This window comes from Euphorbia lathyris, chromosome 3 (genome assembly GCF_963576675.1).
Source record: "Euphorbia lathyris chromosome 3, ddEupLath1.1, whole genome shotgun sequence".
In the NCBI taxonomy this organism is placed as follows: domain Eukaryota; kingdom Viridiplantae; phylum Streptophyta; class Magnoliopsida; order Malpighiales; family Euphorbiaceae; genus Euphorbia; species Euphorbia lathyris.
In genome coordinates, this window is record NC_088912.1 from 68,020,064 (window position 1) to 68,038,581 (window position 18,518).

At 38.8% G+C, this 18,518-nt stretch overlaps 1 non-coding gene across 1 annotated transcript; it reads right to left on the reverse strand.

Annotated features, from left to right (window-relative positions):
• Positions 1-16,798: 16,798 nt before the first annotated feature.
• On the reverse strand, positions 16,799-16,905 carry LOC136225140 (small nucleolar RNA R71). The gene has a single exon (XR_010686872.1). It is a non-coding gene; the product is annotated as a small nucleolar RNA R71 (small nucleolar RNA).
• Positions 16,906-18,518: the final 1,613 nt, after the last annotated feature.

The following is an 18,518-nucleotide window of genomic DNA, read 5'->3' on the forward strand; positions in this document are numbered from 1 at the left end:
TTAAAAGTTTGTTTTACCTATTTGTAAATCAAAAGTATTAAATGAATTAAAATCAAAATAATTGGGATATGCATAAATAAAGTTTTGTATAGTTGTATTAATCTAATAGGTTAATATAGAAGATACGAAACTGTTAGAATTAAAATTGGATGAAAGTTAATTTGATGAGTTAATGTGATTAACCTAAATATTACATAAGTATTTTATGTAATCAACCAATTAAATTTATTTAATTGAGTCTATGTATGTTTGGAGTTATGGACATATTTGGACTCTCTATTTAGTCTTTTGGTATTTTTAAAATAGGGCCTGTGAGTCCTACCTATCTACTATCTATTGTAATTTCTCCTCTCATCTAATTCCCTTCAAGTTAATTGAAGTTTTCTTTAGTAGTATAGAAATTAATATGTAATTTCAAGGCGCCATGGAGAAGACGGAGGACCTAAAGAGAAATATGTAATAGTTAGTATTTCCCTAGGTTTGGCCTTTTATTCCGTCTCTGGCTCGACGGAATAATTTAGATAATATGTCCATAACACCAATGTATGTGTCTGATGTATGCTAAATCAAATCAAGACTACGTTAGATTATGAGAATTAAAATAAAAATCCCTCACAAATTAAAATTTAAGTAAATAAGCAAGTTATTAAAATCGGTTGCCCCTCCCTAATATTATAATTCAGCCGGCAGTACTGGGGGTCTTTGGGTTGTTGAGCAAACTCAAGCTCGGGGTCTTATGGTAACACCTGAATTATCGAAAATCGTTCTTTCATGAATATGGGGTAATACTTAAATTAGATTATGATAATTGGATGAGCAAACTCATGTTATCATAAACTAATGGGCAATATGGTTGGGATTAATATGAATAACATATTAGTTACTAATGTGGTTAGTAACCTGTTTGCACCATAAATAATTTTTGGCTTTTAATTATTTTTAATATATTAAGTGGCCTAACTTACGTTTAAATAGATTTTCCAATAGGGAACACCGAGGGAAAACTATTTTCTAGGATGAACCTCAAGGGGAACCTAAGGTAAATCAAAGGAACATCAGAAGGCCAGTTAATATTTTAACGTATATTTTTGTGAGCCAATTAGAATGCAGGAAAGTTAGAAAGCGTCAATTTCATCGTGGAAGTCAAAGTGGAGCGGTTACTCAATGTGGTGGAGAACATGGATTAGTGGAAAGAAGCAGGAAGTTACCTCCAACATCTATAAAAGGAAGGAATCACGATGAACAAACCCCAATTCAACAACTCAAAAACTCAACAGACACAAGCCAAAACTCTAGCAAATTATCTCTATACTTCAGCATTTTTACAATTCTCGATTTTTTCCTTAGATTTAATTTTCAAGTGCAAAGTTCATTCAAGCTTCTAGTACATTTTTATTTTATTTGTTGTTCAACCATTTTCTGTAAGGTCGGTATCGTTTTGATAATCGAATCTTAGGAATTTTACGGTCTCTTTATTCCTTACAATCGTTTTGATAATTAGAAGTTAGCAAGCGCACTCAATTTCACTCCATAGTTTGATAATACTATAATTATCTGGCACGCCCGCAATTTCCCACGAAAGAGCAAACAAAAATTGGCACGCCCAGTGGGACCCAATCACAATGCCGCCGAAGAAAAGTGATAAGAGCAACAAAGATCCCGTAGTTGCAAGTTCTGAAGAAGAGGAGGTCATGACTGTTGAAACACCTTTTCCACAAGATTTTGATTTGACAAAATCATCCATGATTAAGAGGCAATTAAATTTAGATGCTTTGATTTAATTGTACTAATATGTTTGTTCAATATTGAGTGCAAAAATATATAAAGTAAAGACAGGACAAAAGTCAGCATAAGCAAAGCTGAGTGGAAAGCAACTCAGCATCACAGAATGGAAGCTGAGTGGAGTAAAACTCAGAAGCAAAACGAAGCTGACTAAAGTTGAAGATTTCTTCAGAAGCGGTTACACAGAACGGAGCTGACCAAGTATGCACTCAGCTTGGAAGTCGAACATCCGAAGATTACGAAGAAAGCTGAATGTCAGTCAGGACAGCATGAAGGATCCGTTCACTAAAGGACAAAGTCTGACAATCTTCTGCACCAATAATTGGAACCTCGAAGACACCTAAAAGACTAATTCCAAGAGTCATAGGACGTTGGATTATTGGTAAAAGACAACTGGCACAAAAAGACAAACCAGACGCAAGAAGACAAACCTGACGCCTGAAGAAAATAGTGAAAGGGAATGGCGGAGCAGTCTGAAGACTAACCAGAAATTGTTCCCCAAAAGTGCCGTTTTGGTGTTAACGGTAACAACAATTCAAACGATCCAAATCTGCAATTTCCTTCTATAAAAGGACAATGAAGAACCTTGGAACATTACTAAAGCATCAAGAGAAAAATACAAGGAGAGAAAATCTTGAAAGCACTCAAATACAAAAAGATCTTACACCAACTTTTCCATTCTCTGTGTAAATGCTAGATTGATTGTTGTGTAATCATCTAAAGTGTTCTTTAGTTCAAAAAGAACAAGTCTGTGATCAATAGGAATATTGAGAGTGTTAAGCTGAGTGCTTGGTTGTAAGCATTTCAGTGGTAGAGAAATCTAGGTGCTGGGTTGTAGCACTTAGTAGGAGTTGAGTAGACGAATAGAGGAAGGTACTCTTGCATATTCAACTGCCTTGTAATTGGTTTGTGCTCTACCGTTAAAGAGCTCAGTATTGGATTCAAAAAGCCCGGAGGAATCTAGGGACTGGACGTAGGCAGAGAGGCCGAACCAGGATAAGTGATACTGAGTAATCTCTGAACTCTCTCTTATATTGTATGTGTTGTTTGTTATATTTACTCAGCATATAAATTGCCTAAGCTGACCTTGAGTAAGTAAGTGGTGCTGAGTTAGAAGCTGACCTCCAAGAGTTTCAATTCTCAACTCACAAGAAAACAACTTTAGTCAACATCTGACTAAAGCTGTCTTGAAACATATCTCACCAAGCTGACCAAAAGCTGAGTTAATAAACTCTCAAAATAAATTCTAGTCAGCTTAATTAAAACACGAAAAAGTTATATTAGTTCCTAACCCCCCTTTGGAACTAATTACCAGGGACCAACAAGTGGTATCAGAGCCTAAGCTCACTACTCAAAGATTTAACAATCTTGAGCTGATCCCTAAAAATGGGTGAGAATAGCACTCGGTTCCTTCCAGGAAACCAAAAAACACAGATACTCCCTGAGGGACTATCAATAACTAGACCTCCCCTATTCTTTGGGTCAAATTATACATTCTGGAAGAATAGGATGAAAAACTTTATTCAAGCCACAAACATGAGTGCATGGCTTGCAATTATTCAAAGTCCACATGTGCCATACAAAACTGTTAACGATGAGAAAATCGCTAAAAGTGAGGCTGAGTGGACAGAGGATGACCTCAGAAAATTACAAAATAATGCTTCGGCTATAAACATGCTTCACTGTGCGTTAGATGCTACAGAATACAATAAGATTTCAGGTTGCGAGTCAGCACAGGAGATTTGGAAGAAGCTTGAAGTAACCTATGAAGGCACAAGCAAAGTTAAGGAGTCTAAAGTCAATCAACATATGAGACTCTACGAGCTGTTTGAGATGAATGAGAATGAAGACATCTCAGAAATGAACGCAAGGTTCACAAATATTATAAATGAGCTAAAAAGGCTTGGAAAGAACTTTAGTGAAGAGGAACAGGTGAAGAAAATTCTGAGAAGTCTGCCTAAGAGTTGGCAAGCAAAGAAAACAGCCGTAGAAGAAGCTCAAGACTTGACTACCTACAAATACGATGAGCTGATCGGATCCCTGCTGACCCATGAAATCTCTATGAAAAACTTTGAAGCCAAAGAGAAAGAAAAATCAGAAGATAAGAAACAAAAGTCACTTGTCATGAAAGCTGACTCAACTGAAGCGGAGTCAACTGATGATGAGGAATTGGCCATGTTCACCAGAAAGATGAAAAAGCTGTTCAGGAGAAATGATAGAAACGGCAGAAGGTCATTTAGAAGAAATGATAAGTATAAAGCTGAGTCAAGTGACAAGTGCAAGAAGGACAGCTCGAAGTCTATCACATGTTTTGAGTGTCATCAAACCGGGCACATTAAGTCAAGCTGTCCCAACCTCAAGAAAGAGAAGAAGGGAAGCAAAAAGGCTATGGTAGCCACATGGAGTGACAGTGATGAGTCAACATCATCTGAAGCTGAGCAAAATGAAACAGCCAACATATGTTTTATGGCAGATGATGGAGCTGACCAATCCCAATCTGAGCAAGCTGACCTTTCTGATGAAACTGACCAGGAGAATCACAACAATGAGGTACATCCTTACTTTTGCTTAGAAATGAAATGGTAAATGCCCTGAGTGACTTATATACACTAACTAAGAAGTGTAACAAAAAGATTAAGGCACTCAGCAGGCGCTGTGATGAGATTGAAGAGGTCAAACTGAGTGACCTCCGATATCTTCTCCAGGACAACTTTGACTTGCATACCAACATGCAAATCTTACATAAGTTTGTCACGGAGGTTCAATCTGAGTCAAAGAAACTTAGAAAGGATATCACAATGTTATAGAGTCAAGGGAAGGGCTCAAATAGAAATAAACCCCATGCTGAGTACGCAAATACTAGTCAGCATAAGCAATTTACTCAATATGAGTGTTGTGGAAAAAGGGGACACACAAAGGATGTGTGTTGGCATAACAAGCGGACTGTCCAATGTGACTTCTGCGGAAGAAAAGGGCATACCACAAAAGTATGTTGGCATGACCAACACAATAATGCTGACCATACTCAGTTCAACCCACAAAGGGTACCTTTTTGTGAATTTTGTGGTAAGCCAGGCCACACTATAAAAGTATGTCGTCACAAGCTAAAATATGATTTTTCACCTGTTTATACTAACAAGAAAGGACCTAAAAGGAACTGGGTACCTAAAAATGAATAGTTTAAACTGCAGGTCAGCTTGACATGCGTGGAGAAGTCAAAACTATGGTATATAGACAGCGCATGCTCAAGGCATATGACAGGTGATGAAACTCAGTTCATCACACTAGAGCTTAAACGAGGTGGAAGTGTAAGCTTTGGAGACAACAAGAAGGGTAAGATAGTCGGCTCAGGTACTATCGGAAGTAACCCAACTATTGAGTCTGTCTCCTAAGTTAAAGGTCTCAAATACAATCTGATGAGTGTAGCTCAGGTTTGCAAGAGCGGCAAAAGGGGTGTATTTGATGATACTAAGTGTCAAATACTCGAGGGAAATACAAATGAATTAATTTTAACTGCCCCTCATGTAGAAAATATATACATGTTAAACTTAGAAAAACAGTTTTCTAAAAACATATGCTTAGTGTCTAAAGAGGACAACTCCTGGCTATGGCCTAGAAGACTTGGGCATGTCAGCATGGACCTTCTTGCCAAATTAGCTAGAAAGCAATTAGTTGAGGGATTACCCAAATTAAAGTTTGAAAAAGATCAACTGTGTAAAGCCTGTCAGCAATGCAAACAAACTAAAAAGTCATTTCATAGCAAAAATATTGTCTCAACCAAAAGACTATTGGAATTACTACACTTGGATCTCTTCGGACCTATCCAACCACTCAGCTTAGGAGGTAAGAAATTTTCCTTGGTTATTGTAGATGATTTCTCTCGGTACACTTGGATCATCTTGCTGAGTAGCAAGGATGAAACCTTTGAGATGTTTACCACATTGATCAAAAAGCTTGAAAATGACAAAGACCTAAGAGTATCTCACATTAGAAGCGACAATGGTGGAGAATTCAAAAACCAACAGTTTGATGAATTCTGTGAAACCAGTGGTATTGACCACAACTTCTCTGCTCCTAGAACACCTCAATAAAATGGGGTCGTTGAAAGGAAAAATAGAACCATTGTCGAAATAGCTAGGACAATGCTGAGTGAAAATAGGCTTCCAAAGTACTTCTGGGGTGAAGTTGTTCACACGGCATGTTACATACTGAATATGAGCTTTGGAAAGGACGAAAGCCCAACATTGGATACTTTCGTGCCTTTGGGTGTAAATGCTTTATACTCAACACAAAAGACAACCTTGCTAAATTTGATGCTAAAGCTGATGAGGCGATCTTTTTAGGGTACTCAACAAACAGTAAAGCATATAGAGTATTTAACAAAAGAACTCAGGTTGTAGAAGAGTCTGTAGATGTTGAGTTCGATGAAACTGACCCTACAGGTAAGTCAGCTCAGCCTGAAGAAGATGAACCAGGCTCAGCTTCCGCTGATCAACCAGAAGCCTCTGTGTCATCTATACAGAAGCTGACCCAAGGTAAGCAAGAAATTGAAATATCATTTGCTGACCAATCTATTCCTGTAGAGATTGTAGAAACACCTCTTCCAAACGACTCAACACTGCCAAAAGAAATAAAGATCCCAAGAGGACATACAGAACAGGCCATTCTTGATGCCGCCAACAACAAATTAATGACCAGAGATCAGCTTAGAAAATACCTCAGCAATGTTGCATTCGTCTCAATACATGAGCCAAAGAACTTTGCTGATGCCGAGCAAGATGAATATTGGATCAATGCTATGCAAGAAGAGCTTGACCAATTCACCAGAAATGAGGTATGGGATTTAGTACCTACACCTAGGAATCAAAAGCCCATAGGAACCAAGTGGGTCTTTAGAAACAAGCTAGATGAGCATGGAAATGTGATTAGAAACAAAGCTCGACTTGTGGCCCAAGGTTATAGTCAGCAAGAGGGTATAGACTATGGAGAAACATTTGCTCCTGTTGCTAGATTAAAAGCTATACGTAGATTGTGTTCCTATGCCAGTTACATGAATTTTAAACTATATCAAATGGATGTGAAAAGTGCATTTCTTAATGGCTTTATAAACGAAGAGGTATATGTTAATCAACCTCCTGGGTTTGAAGATTCAAAATTTCCAAACCACGTTTATAAACTCAAAAAGGCCCTGTACGGCCTAAAGCAAGCTCCAAGAGCCTGGTATGAGAGGTTGACCAACTTCCTGTTGACCAGAAACTATGTCAGGGGAAAAGCTGACACAACCTTGTTTATTAAGAAAAAGGGTAAACATACCCTACTTGCACAGATATATGTAGATGATATAATTTTTGGTGCTACTGACGAATCTTTGTGCAAAGAATTTAGCCAACAGATGCAAACTGAGTTCGAAATGTCCATGATGGGTGAACTCAACTTCTTCCTTGGGCTTCAAATCAAGCAAGGTAAGAATGGCATCTTTATAAGTCAGTCTAAGTACACCAAGGAAATGTTAAAGAAATTCAGCATGGTAGATTGCAAACCAATATCAACCCCCATGGGTACTGATACTGTCCTATGCAAGGATGAGAAGAGTAAGTCAGTTGATAGTAAACTCTATCGAGGTATGATAGGTTCTTTACTCTATCTCACTGCTAGTAGACCGGATATTCAATACTCAGTATGCTATTGTGCTAGATATCAAGCTGACCCCAGGGAATCTCATCTAACTGCTGTAAAAAGAATTTTTAGATACTTGCAAAGCTCAGTTGATGCAGGTCTATGGTATCCAACCTCAAATGACTTCACACTCATTGGATATACAGATACTGACTACGGACGAGATAAGCTGGAACGGAAGAGTACTTCGGGAGGATGTCATTTCTTTGGAAGCTGTCTAGTATCTTGGTTCAGCAAGAAGCAATCATCCGTAGCTCTGTCTACAACTGAAGCTAAGTACGTGGCTGCTGGAAGCTGTATTGCACAAGTCCTATGGATAAAGCAACAGCTTGAGGATTACGGAGTCAAAACAAAGACAATAGAGATCAAATGTGACAACAAAAGTGCCATTGATCTATCTAAAAATCCAGTCTAACACAGCAGGATGAAGCATGTTACCATAAGGCATCACTTCATCAGAGATCATGTACTAAAAGATGAGATCAAGCTGACCTATGTACCAACAAATGATCAGCTGGCAGATATCTTCACAAAGCCCTTGGCACGAGAACAATTCAACACACTAAGGGCAGCAATTGGTATGTCAAATCCACTCTAACTAAATCTGTATCGAATAATTGCCATATGAGTGGAACTTTAAATGATTGTGCAAATGCCATGTTGAGTAAAATATCTACTCCTTACTAAGTTTGAAAAAGAAAAAGCCACCCTATGCTGAACTGACATATATATTGAGTAGGCATAAAAGCTGAGTAAACATCCTATGCTGAGTAGATAAACATATTGAGTAATCACTCTATGCTGAGTAAATACACATGCTGAGTGAGCAACATATGTTGAGTTAATTAGAGATAGAGAAATTATCCTCACAAAAGTTAGGCACTCAATATCGTGTATGCTTCGAATTCTAGCAAAACCTAGTAAAAACCCACTCGCGTAAAAAGAACCTACACGTGTAACCTCTGGCATCTTGGGAAGACGCACATTAAATCCCATGCGCCGAAGATGTCATAAATGATAGAATTTTTGTCGGTTGAACGTCCCTAGGTAAAAACGGCTAGTTAATGATTAAGGGCCGCCGTAAATTTATATAAAAAGTGGAAGAATCTCCACTCTTCATTCCTTACCCCTGTAATCTCCTGAAATCGAACCTCTTTCTCTCTCTAAGAACCTCAAAACCTTCAAAAATGGCTCCCAGCAAAAACAAAACCCCTAAAACTCAAACTACAGACAAACCCACTGACCACGCGGGTCCTTCGACGGAAATAGAAAGGAAAATGATCAAGGTACACTCAAAGTTCAACAATATGGAGGTTCTAAAATGCCGATGGTTTTCTCCAAGCTTTGTCTCGTCTGAGAAACCATTCTGTGAATGGATCGAGAAGAACAAGTGGAAAGGTCTTTTCTCTCTTTCAGGAACAACCTATCCCAGGTTAGTACGGGAATTCTACTCGAATCTACGTGTTGATGCAGATGACTCTGACTATTTGGAAACCACTGTTAAAGGTCAAAAAATCATCATAACCCCTGCCTATCTAGCCACATTACTAGATTTACCAGACGAAGGAATTCAATTTAGAACGACAAAGGAGAAAATACCAAAAGACACAACTGAGAAGCTTAAGGGGTTCTGTAAACCCAAAGATCATAAGGGTGAAATACCCAGCACCTGTATGGGTAAAGAACAAAAGATGGTCCATTTCATGCTGACCAACTTTATCTTCCCCAAACTCAGCTCAGCTTCATCCGCATCAAACTTTGAACAGTGCTTCATCTGGCACATGTTGACCTACACTTCGTTCAATCTTCCCGTCTTTCTAGTTGGAGCGTTTCAACGAAGTGGTAAGAAACTCCGCTTGGGCTCTCTCATTACAAAAATTATACAGGACAAGCAAATAGAGACGGTGAATGAAATAAGTACATTGGGAAGTGAAATCACTGCAGTTCTACTGGATGGACTGTTATACAATCAACCCTTGAAGGGATATGAAGGAGATGGAGATGCTGAAGAAGATGAAGAAGCTGAGCAACCAGAAACTGAGCTTGAAGCTGAGCCTGCAAAAGATGTTGAGGCTCATGCTGAGTCACCTGAGACAGCTCAGCCTGAGAGAAGGAAGAAGAGAAAGGCTGTAGAAACCTTCTTAAAAGACATCCATGCTGTCCCAAAGAAAGTAAGGCTTTCATCAAAAGAAAAAGCTAAAACTGACAAGGCTAAGGAGCAAGCTGAGTTAGTTGAGAAAATAAAAAGGCAAGAAGAACTTGAGGATGAGAAAGAAGAAACTTCAGAATCCCCTTTAAAGAAAAGGAAAAAGGGGAACTCCTTAAAAATAGTGGAAGCTGTCCCACTAGACTGTGCTCAACCTGAAGGTCACGGAACTGACCGAGAAAAGGAAGCTGTAGAAGAAACTGAGCAACATGTTGAGCACCAAGAAGCTAATACTGAGCAGGAAGAATCTCCAAATGTTGAGAAATCTCAGGATGATGCTGAGCAGAGAAAAAAAGAAAGTAATGCTATTGAGGGTCCTGTTGAGCAACTTGTTGAACAGGAAACAGTCGCTACTGAGTCCAGTGAAGGTATTCGAACTGATCATTCACCGGCAAGAGCTGAGACACGGCGAAGACTCAAAAAGAAAGCGCAAAAGCAAATTGATCTCATGGACGACTTTCCCATGGATGAGCTTGAAACTGACCTCTCTACAATCCAGTTCCAGTACTTCTCCAATGAAACTGAGTCACCACCAGAAAATCCAGTAGAAAAACAAGCCTCTGTTACTCAGGATGAGGAAGAAGCCAAAAACCCTACGAATCCTATTCAAACTACTCAAGTTGAGCCAACTTCTGCCTCAACTCCACCTCCAACACAACATGTTGATGACTCAGCTCATCCAATCAATCAAAGTCCAGGTACCAATTAAGGTACTCAATCTGGCAGAGAACCAACTCCTCCACCACCATCAAACTCTGTACCAGCCTCTGAGTCTAACACTGCTAAGTTTGCATACTTGAATGCTACTGAGTCTGGCCGATGTGTCATTGCTTCTGCTCAGTCCTTGCTTCAAGATTTCAATACTACTCAAGCTAATGGTCACCAATCTACTCAAGCTGAGTCCTCCCACCTGTCAGGTATTACTCAGCTTCTGAATGAACTTAGCGGACTAAAGGATCTGGTTAGCGTTATCACTATGGTTCAAACTCAGCAACCGAATCAAGGGCAAATAGAAAAACTGACTAAACTAGTGCTTATAATGGCCACCCATATGAATTCGCTTGAAGGCAAAATTCACCAACTGTCAGAAGTCAATCCAGGGCATGCCACTTCCACTGAGCTTCAAAGCTATTTTGCTAAGCTAGCAGCGGAACTGACCACCTCTAGTGCAACTGCCAATCCTGAGTCTGCTACATCTGCTGAGTTGCAAGACTGCTTTACCAAGCTGACTGATGTGCTGACCAAATCAAGTCCACCCGGCAATGCTGAGTTTGCCACCTCTGCCGAACTTCAACAATGCTTCACCAAGCTTAATACTGAGCTGACCAGTACACGTGACTTAGTATCCTCCTCTTCTCAGTGTACTATTGACCAATTAAGTGAAGCAGTCAGACTACTCAACATCGACAGAGCCTAGATGGATGTTGATCCAATCTCCAACACTGAACTCATGAGCTTTTCACAAGCTATCATGAAGGCAATGCGCATCAATAATGCCCAGCGCATGTTTTATGATTCTGCTCTGCTAAAACTGTTCCATCAATCTTTTGGTCAGATCACAAGCTCACTCACCTGCCTAAGCAAATCCCATGAATGCCTCCTCAGCATGATCAGCAGCTCCCTTCGGGTTCCTAGGTATATCCAGGACGACAGTGTACCAGTCATTGATGGCTTGGGTGAAAGCACCAAAAGGCTTCAGCGCTACTCCCATTATCTTTCCTCTGCCGCACGAAATGAAACTTTCCTCTACAAAGCCGATGATGGCAAAACGGGGGAGACAAGTCAAGGAGGAACTCAGCCTGCAGGTAATGCTTCTGGAAGCAAAGAGAAAGAGAAAGGCAAAGGAATTGCTCAAGCTGATCACTCGGCTCAGAAAAAGAAGAAGTAAAACTAGCTTAGTTAATGTCTAAGACTTAGCTTTATATCCTGTCCTTGAATGTATGTTTGTTTGTTGTTTAGGTCAACATGTTTTTTTGTTGTTTAGGTCAATATATTATAAGTATTAATTTCCTTCCCGACCTGACTAAATTTTGAACAAACAAATCAAGAAGTTAAAAACACTCAGTATGCATTAACACCAAAACAACTTATGCAATAAACTGAGAAACAACATACTTCTAATATTTTTGAAAAAACTGACTTTAATCCAGACAAGCTCAAATCTAAAACTAAGTCAGTATACACAAATGTCTTAAAACTAATTTAATTAAACATTGGAAGGTTTAGAACTAAGTTAAGACAATATGTGCAACCCTTATGGGGGAGTCATTCCAAAAATATCAATCATGGGGTAACTTATAACTGAGTTCCATAATTTTGTATTTTGCCAACATCAAAATGGGGAAGTTTGTTGAAACACCTTTTCCACAAGATTTTGATTTGACAAAATCATCCATGATTAAGAGGCAATTAAATTTAGATGCTTTGATTTAATTGTACTAATATGTTTGTTCAATATTGAGTGCAAAAATATATAAAGTAAAGACAGGACAAAAGTCAGCATAAGCAAAGCTGAGTGGAAAACAACTCAGCATGACAGAATGGAAGCTGAGTGGAGTAAAACTCAGAAGCAAAACGAAGCTGACTAAAGTTGAAGATTTCTTCAGAAGCGGTTACACAGAACGAAGCTGACCAAGTATGCACTCAGCTTGGAAGTCGAACATCCGAAGATTACGAAGAAAGCTGAATGTGAGTCAGGACAGCATGAAGGATCCGTTCACTAAAGGACAAAGTCTGCCAATCTTCTGCACCAATAATTGGAACCTCGAAGACACCTAAAAGACTAATTCCAAGAGTCATGGGACGTTGGATTATTGGTAAAAGACAACTGGCACAAAAAGACAAGCCAGACGCAAGAAGACAAACCTGACGCCTGAAGAAAACAGTGAAAGGGAATGGCGGAGCAGTCTGAAGACTAACCAGAAATTGTTCCCCAAAAGAGTCGTTTTGGTGTTAATGGTAACAACAATTCAAGGATCCAAATCTTCAATTTCCTTCTATAAAAGGACAATGAAGAACCTTGGATCATCACTGAAGCATCGAAAGAAAAATACAAGAGAGAAAGTCTTGAAAGCACTCAAATACAAACAAAGATCTTACACCAACTTTTCTATTCTATGTGTAAATGCTAGATTGATTTGTAATCATCTAAAGTGTTCTTTAGTTCAAAAAGAACAAGTCTGTGATCAATAGGAATATTGATAGTGTTAAGCTGAGTGCTTGGTTGTAAGCATTTCAGTGGTAGAGAAATCTAGGTGCTGGGTTGTAGCACTTAGTAGGAGTTGAGTAGACGAATAGAGGAAGGTACTCTTGCATATTCAACTGCCTTGTAATTGGTTTGTGCTCTACCGTTAAAGAGCTCAGTATTGGATTCAAAAATCCCGGAGGACTCTGGGGACTGGACGTAGGCAGAGAGGCCGAACCAGGATAAGTGATACTGAGTAATCTCTGAACTCTCTCTTATATTGTATGTGTTGTTTGTTATATTTACTCAGCATATAAATTGCCTAAGCTGACCTTGAGTAAGTAAGTAAGTGGTGCTGAGTTAGAAGCTGACCTCCAAGAGTGTCAATTCTCAACTCACAAGAAAACAACTTTAGTCAACATCTGACTAAAGCTGTCTTGAAACATATCTCACCAAGCTGACCAAAAGCTGAGTTAATAAACTCTAAAAATAACTTCCAGTCAGCTTAATTAAAACGCGAAAAAGTTATATTAGTTCCTAACCCCCCCTTGGAACTAATTACCAGGGACCAACAATGACAATAGGCAATGTTCCACAGATGGTGGGACGAATCGAATGGGAAAAGGTTGCTAGCCCCAGAGGAGAATCATGGATCTCTACAGAGATCCAAAATTCACCATTTTTGGACTAGCGTTTCAGTTCCATCGAGAAGAATATGGAAGCTCTGTGGAGTGACATAGATTTGAAGATGGATAAAATACTCCAGAAGCTGTCAGAACCAGGGGTAATCAAGAATGGAGAAAACCATGGTCCTCAAGGTTCCCTAAATTCTAATGGGGGACGTGGGTTGTCCGGCGCTGAGAAGTATCAAATTCCACCCTTGAGGGACGAAGTTGTCTTACAGAAGGCCGCTAGTTCAGCAGGCCGAGAAAATACTGGTAAGTCACCTGTTTCTCAATATTTTGGAAACACTAATCCTACCTCCCATACAGCTTCATATCATGAGGAGGCAGGAGGCCACCATATCACTGAGGACATGGGGGGGGCAACTATAGAGGCAATGGAAGGAACACTGGATTTCTTCATATGCTTTACAGTCACCATCAGAATGGCATGCCTCAACAAGTTCCAGCATTTAATATGGAGGCTATGAGAGAAGTTGTCCAAGAGAGCCGTATGGGCCTGGCCTTCGTCAAGTTGGCCGCCCTGAGTTCCACAAGCCTTACCCTCATGCGATTGATATGGAGAATCCTTACCCAAGGGGATACAGAGTACCTGACTTCTCCCTATTCTCTGGGGAAGATGGCTTGTCAACTTTGGAGCACATAGCATGGTTCACGATCCAGTGTGGAGAACTTGCCAACTACCCCAACTTCAACCATCTCAAGTTGAGGCTCTTCCCAAATTCTCTGACGGGACCAACCTTCACTTGGTATGCTACTCTCCCTAGAGACTCCATCCATGGTTGACAAGATATGGAGAGGCAACTTCACACTCAATTCTTCCGAGCAGAGCCAGAAGTGTGTGTTGCAGAACTTTCTAGGCTTACTCACAAGGGAGGTGAAAGAGCAGACCACTTCATTGCTCGTTTCAAAAAGATGAGGAACAGATGCAATGTCTATCTCCCAGAGGTGGAGTACGTGAAGATGGCCCAGAGGGGACTTGACATCGAGCTGAGGAAGAAGTTCCAAGGAATGGAGTTCAGAGGCTTTTATGAGTTAGCTGCCAATGTGACAGAATACGAAGATCTGTTGAGGGAAGAGAGTGTTAAGCCCAAAATATACCTAAATTATCATACATAAATACATTAAATTTACATTGAAATCATGCTAATTATATTCATTTAGAATACTTTTACGTCTTTATTTACTTCTTTGATGCAAGTTACTTAAATATTTGGTAAAATCCAAATATGAGCGAAAACGGAGCTAAAATGGAGGAAAAACCTTAAAAACGTACCAAGAATGCATATCAGTCAGAAGAACGCTCGAGGAGGACGAAAAGCAGTCGAGAGACAGGGAATAATCTCTCTGTCGCGACTGAGATTTTGAGAATCTCAGTCGCGACTTGCGGAGGCCGACTCGGGGGAAAAACGAAGTTTCAAGCTCGCCCCTATACCCCCTGTCGCGACTGAGATTTTCAGAATCTCAGTCGCGACAGCGAACCTCCCTGCACACTAAACACATGTTTAAAACGGAAAAACGCGTCTGTTCGTTCGGATAAAAGCGACCCTTCACCAGCAGACACGACCCGTCATTTACAACCCTTCAACAACTATAAATAAGTGATCCATTTCAGAAATCAAGGTTGGTTAGGTTGGAAAAGTTAGAGAAATTAGAGAAGAAAGTTATTATGTTGAGTTTCTGATTCAGAAAAGAATCAGAAAGTTTAGATTTCATTTCTATGTAAACAATCGTGCTGTACACGAATTGTTATTAGATTAGTTATAAACAGTATTAGTTTAGTTTTCATTCTGATAGTGGACGAGATCAGTCTCTATTGACGGCTGAAGCGCATGAGGTTTGACGAACCTACGGAGTTTGAGAGAAAGATTGACGACCCGGATCTCAAAGTTTTCGTTGCAATGCTATCCAAGTTTCTACTTCTCTGTTAACTTGTGAAAATTCACATTTCATTAATGATATACTTATTTATTCAATACATTCTTACTGTTGTTATTTTGATATTGTTCTGACAAAATGATTTTCAAAATGATAAATTGGTGTTTTTATTAAAACGTTCTATTCCATCTTATTCATATAAGAACTTTGTTGAACACTTAACAAATTTAGTTTTTATGGATGACATGATCGCTGATCGCGGCTTATCAGAAATAAAACACTAGTTTGATTAAGGTAGGAATCATCTCAACACCAGGGGGATTTCTATGGTTCGAAGCCATTTAATTGAGTATATCGCTATATTGTTACATGTCCATAATCTCACAAAGTTAAAGTTGCTTTCTTTGCTTTATGAAAATAAGTTCTATTTTATTCCGATTACGGAAGTATCTGCTTTATAATCAAAATTCCAAAACGGAATTGTTCTCTAAACTCAATATAATCCTTCTATCTAATCCTAATTTACCAAAACCAATTCCATCAATTAAAACGTATTTCTTTTATTAAACCTAAACACGTGATTAAACCGAATTAAATAAAGTTTTAGTTAAAAAGTGTTCCCTGTGGGTTCGATATCTTTTATTACTACAAGCGTATACCGTACACTTGCGGAAATCGCTCAACAAGTTTTTGGCGCCGTTGCCGGGGAACGCCAAAATTTTTGACAAAATTTTAAATTTTTCGTGTTTTATTTCGAATCTAGGTTTAAACATACTTATTTTAACTTTTATAATTTAATAGTTTTCATTTACTAATTTATTTATTTTTCAAAATTCTGTTTTGTAGGTAGTTTCGGTTCGTGCAAGATTTCAGGTTCATGCGCAGTTCTCGAAGTTCATGCATTGTACCAGACCCTATAGACCCAGAAATTGAGAAAACCATTAGGAAGAACAAGAAAAATAAGAAAAACAAAAATAAGACCCCAGTAAAAACACATACCGAGCCAGAAAAAATGGCAGACCCACCAACACTTATGGAATACGCTAGGCCAGGTGTGGCCGGTGTAACCAATAGTATCGTTAGACCCAGAATCACCGCAAATCAATTTGAAATTAAGCCAGCTTTGCTTAATATGTTGCAAAATAATGTAACATTTTACGGGTTACCTAACGAAAATCCTAACACCCACTTAACAAATTTCCTAGAAATTTGTGACACTTTTAAAATTCCAGATGTGACTGCAGAAGCAATCAAACTTCGCCTCTTTCCTTTCACTTTGAAGGATAGAGCCAAAGAATGGTTAACTTCTATGCCAGCCGCAACTTTTGCCACTTGGGAACAATTAGCCCAAGCGTTTTTATCTAAATATTTTCCTTTACAAAAACCGCAAGAATCATAAAGGAGTTAACATCTTTTTCTCAAAACGATAATGAGACTCTTTATGAAACTTGGGAACGTTTTAAAGAACTTCAACGTTTATGCCCACACCACCAATTACCCGCTGAACTTTTAATGCAAACATTTTACAATGGACTAAATCCTACAACTAGGGGTTCATTAGATGCTATATCGGGAGGGCTATTTATGAAGAAAACATCAGCCCAAGCGAGAGAACTTTTGGAGGAAATGGCAATCAACAGCAGTATGTGGCCCGCGGAACGTGGACATATGCCGGTGGCAAAACCATCATCCTCAACCACATCATCAGTTAAAGGTATAGTTGAACTTGATCCAGTCGCGATGCTACAAGCCCAATTTTCTGCTTTATCGCACAAAATTGACAAATTTATGGCACCACGCGATACCAATGGCAATCCAATCCAAACGGATGTGGATTACGAAAATATGAGTGAGATCGAACAGGTAAATTTTGTCCAAGGGCAAAACCAAACTAATAATCCTTATTCTAATACTTATAATTCTGGATGGAGGAATCATCCTAACCTTAATTGGAAAGATAACAGTAACAATAATATTAGTGCTAATCAAAATCGTACCACTAATTATCAAAATCAGTCAAGAGATACGATTAGCACTTTATCTTCTAAAATCGACAAGTTTATAGATGCTATCAGTGGAAAAATAAGTAATCACGACGATGGTTTTAAACGGATCGAAAATAAATTCGATCAGCTTATTAAAAACCACTCATCTAGCATCCATAATTTGGAGATTCAAATTGGTCAACTTGCTAAATCAATTCCATCCCGAAAAGAGGGAAGTCTTCCCAGCCATACGGAAGAAAATCCAAAAGAGTAGGTGAAGGCTATTACTCTTCGTTCAGGGAAAAATTATCAAGGGCCTGAAATGCCCAAAGATGCAACATTATCAGGAAATGATTTACCAAAGTCCAAAGAGGATATCTTAAACACAAAAATTTTACCATCTGACGCAGGTACCAAAACTTTTGTACCCAAGCCACCTTTTCCGCACAAAGTCCGAAATAAGGACTATGATAAACAACTTCTAACGTTTTTGGATAAACTTAAAAATTTGCATATCAATTTGACATTTATGGATGCAATAACACAAATTCCTAACTATGGTAAGTTTTTAAAGGATTTGATTTCAAAGAAAATCAGTTGGGAAGGAATTTCATCCATTTCGTTAACTGAAGACTGTAGTTCAATAGTATCAAGTAATTTGCCCACTAAACTCAAAGATCCCGGATGTTTTACTATTCCGTGTAAGTTGGGAGATATTGAATTCCCAAGTTGTCTTTGTGATTTAGGAGCAAGTATAAACTTAATGCCATTGTCTATTTTTAACAAGTTAGGTTTAGAAGAAGATATCAAACGTACCAATATGGTTTTGCAATTAGCGGATCAAACCACTAAGAGGCCATATGGTATAATTGAAGATGTTTTAGTCAAAGTCGATAAATTTATTTTTCCTACCGATTTTGTTATCTTATACTTTGCATATGATGTGAATTGCCCTTTAATTTTTGGTAGACCGTTTATGAACACGGGACGCGCTCTAGTTGATGTGTCGGAAGGGAAGGTAGTTTTAAGGATAGGAGAAGATAAGGTCGAGTTTAATATGAACAAAGCGATGAAATACCCTATGGAGGAATTCGCTTGTATGAAACTTGATTTAGTCGAGGAAT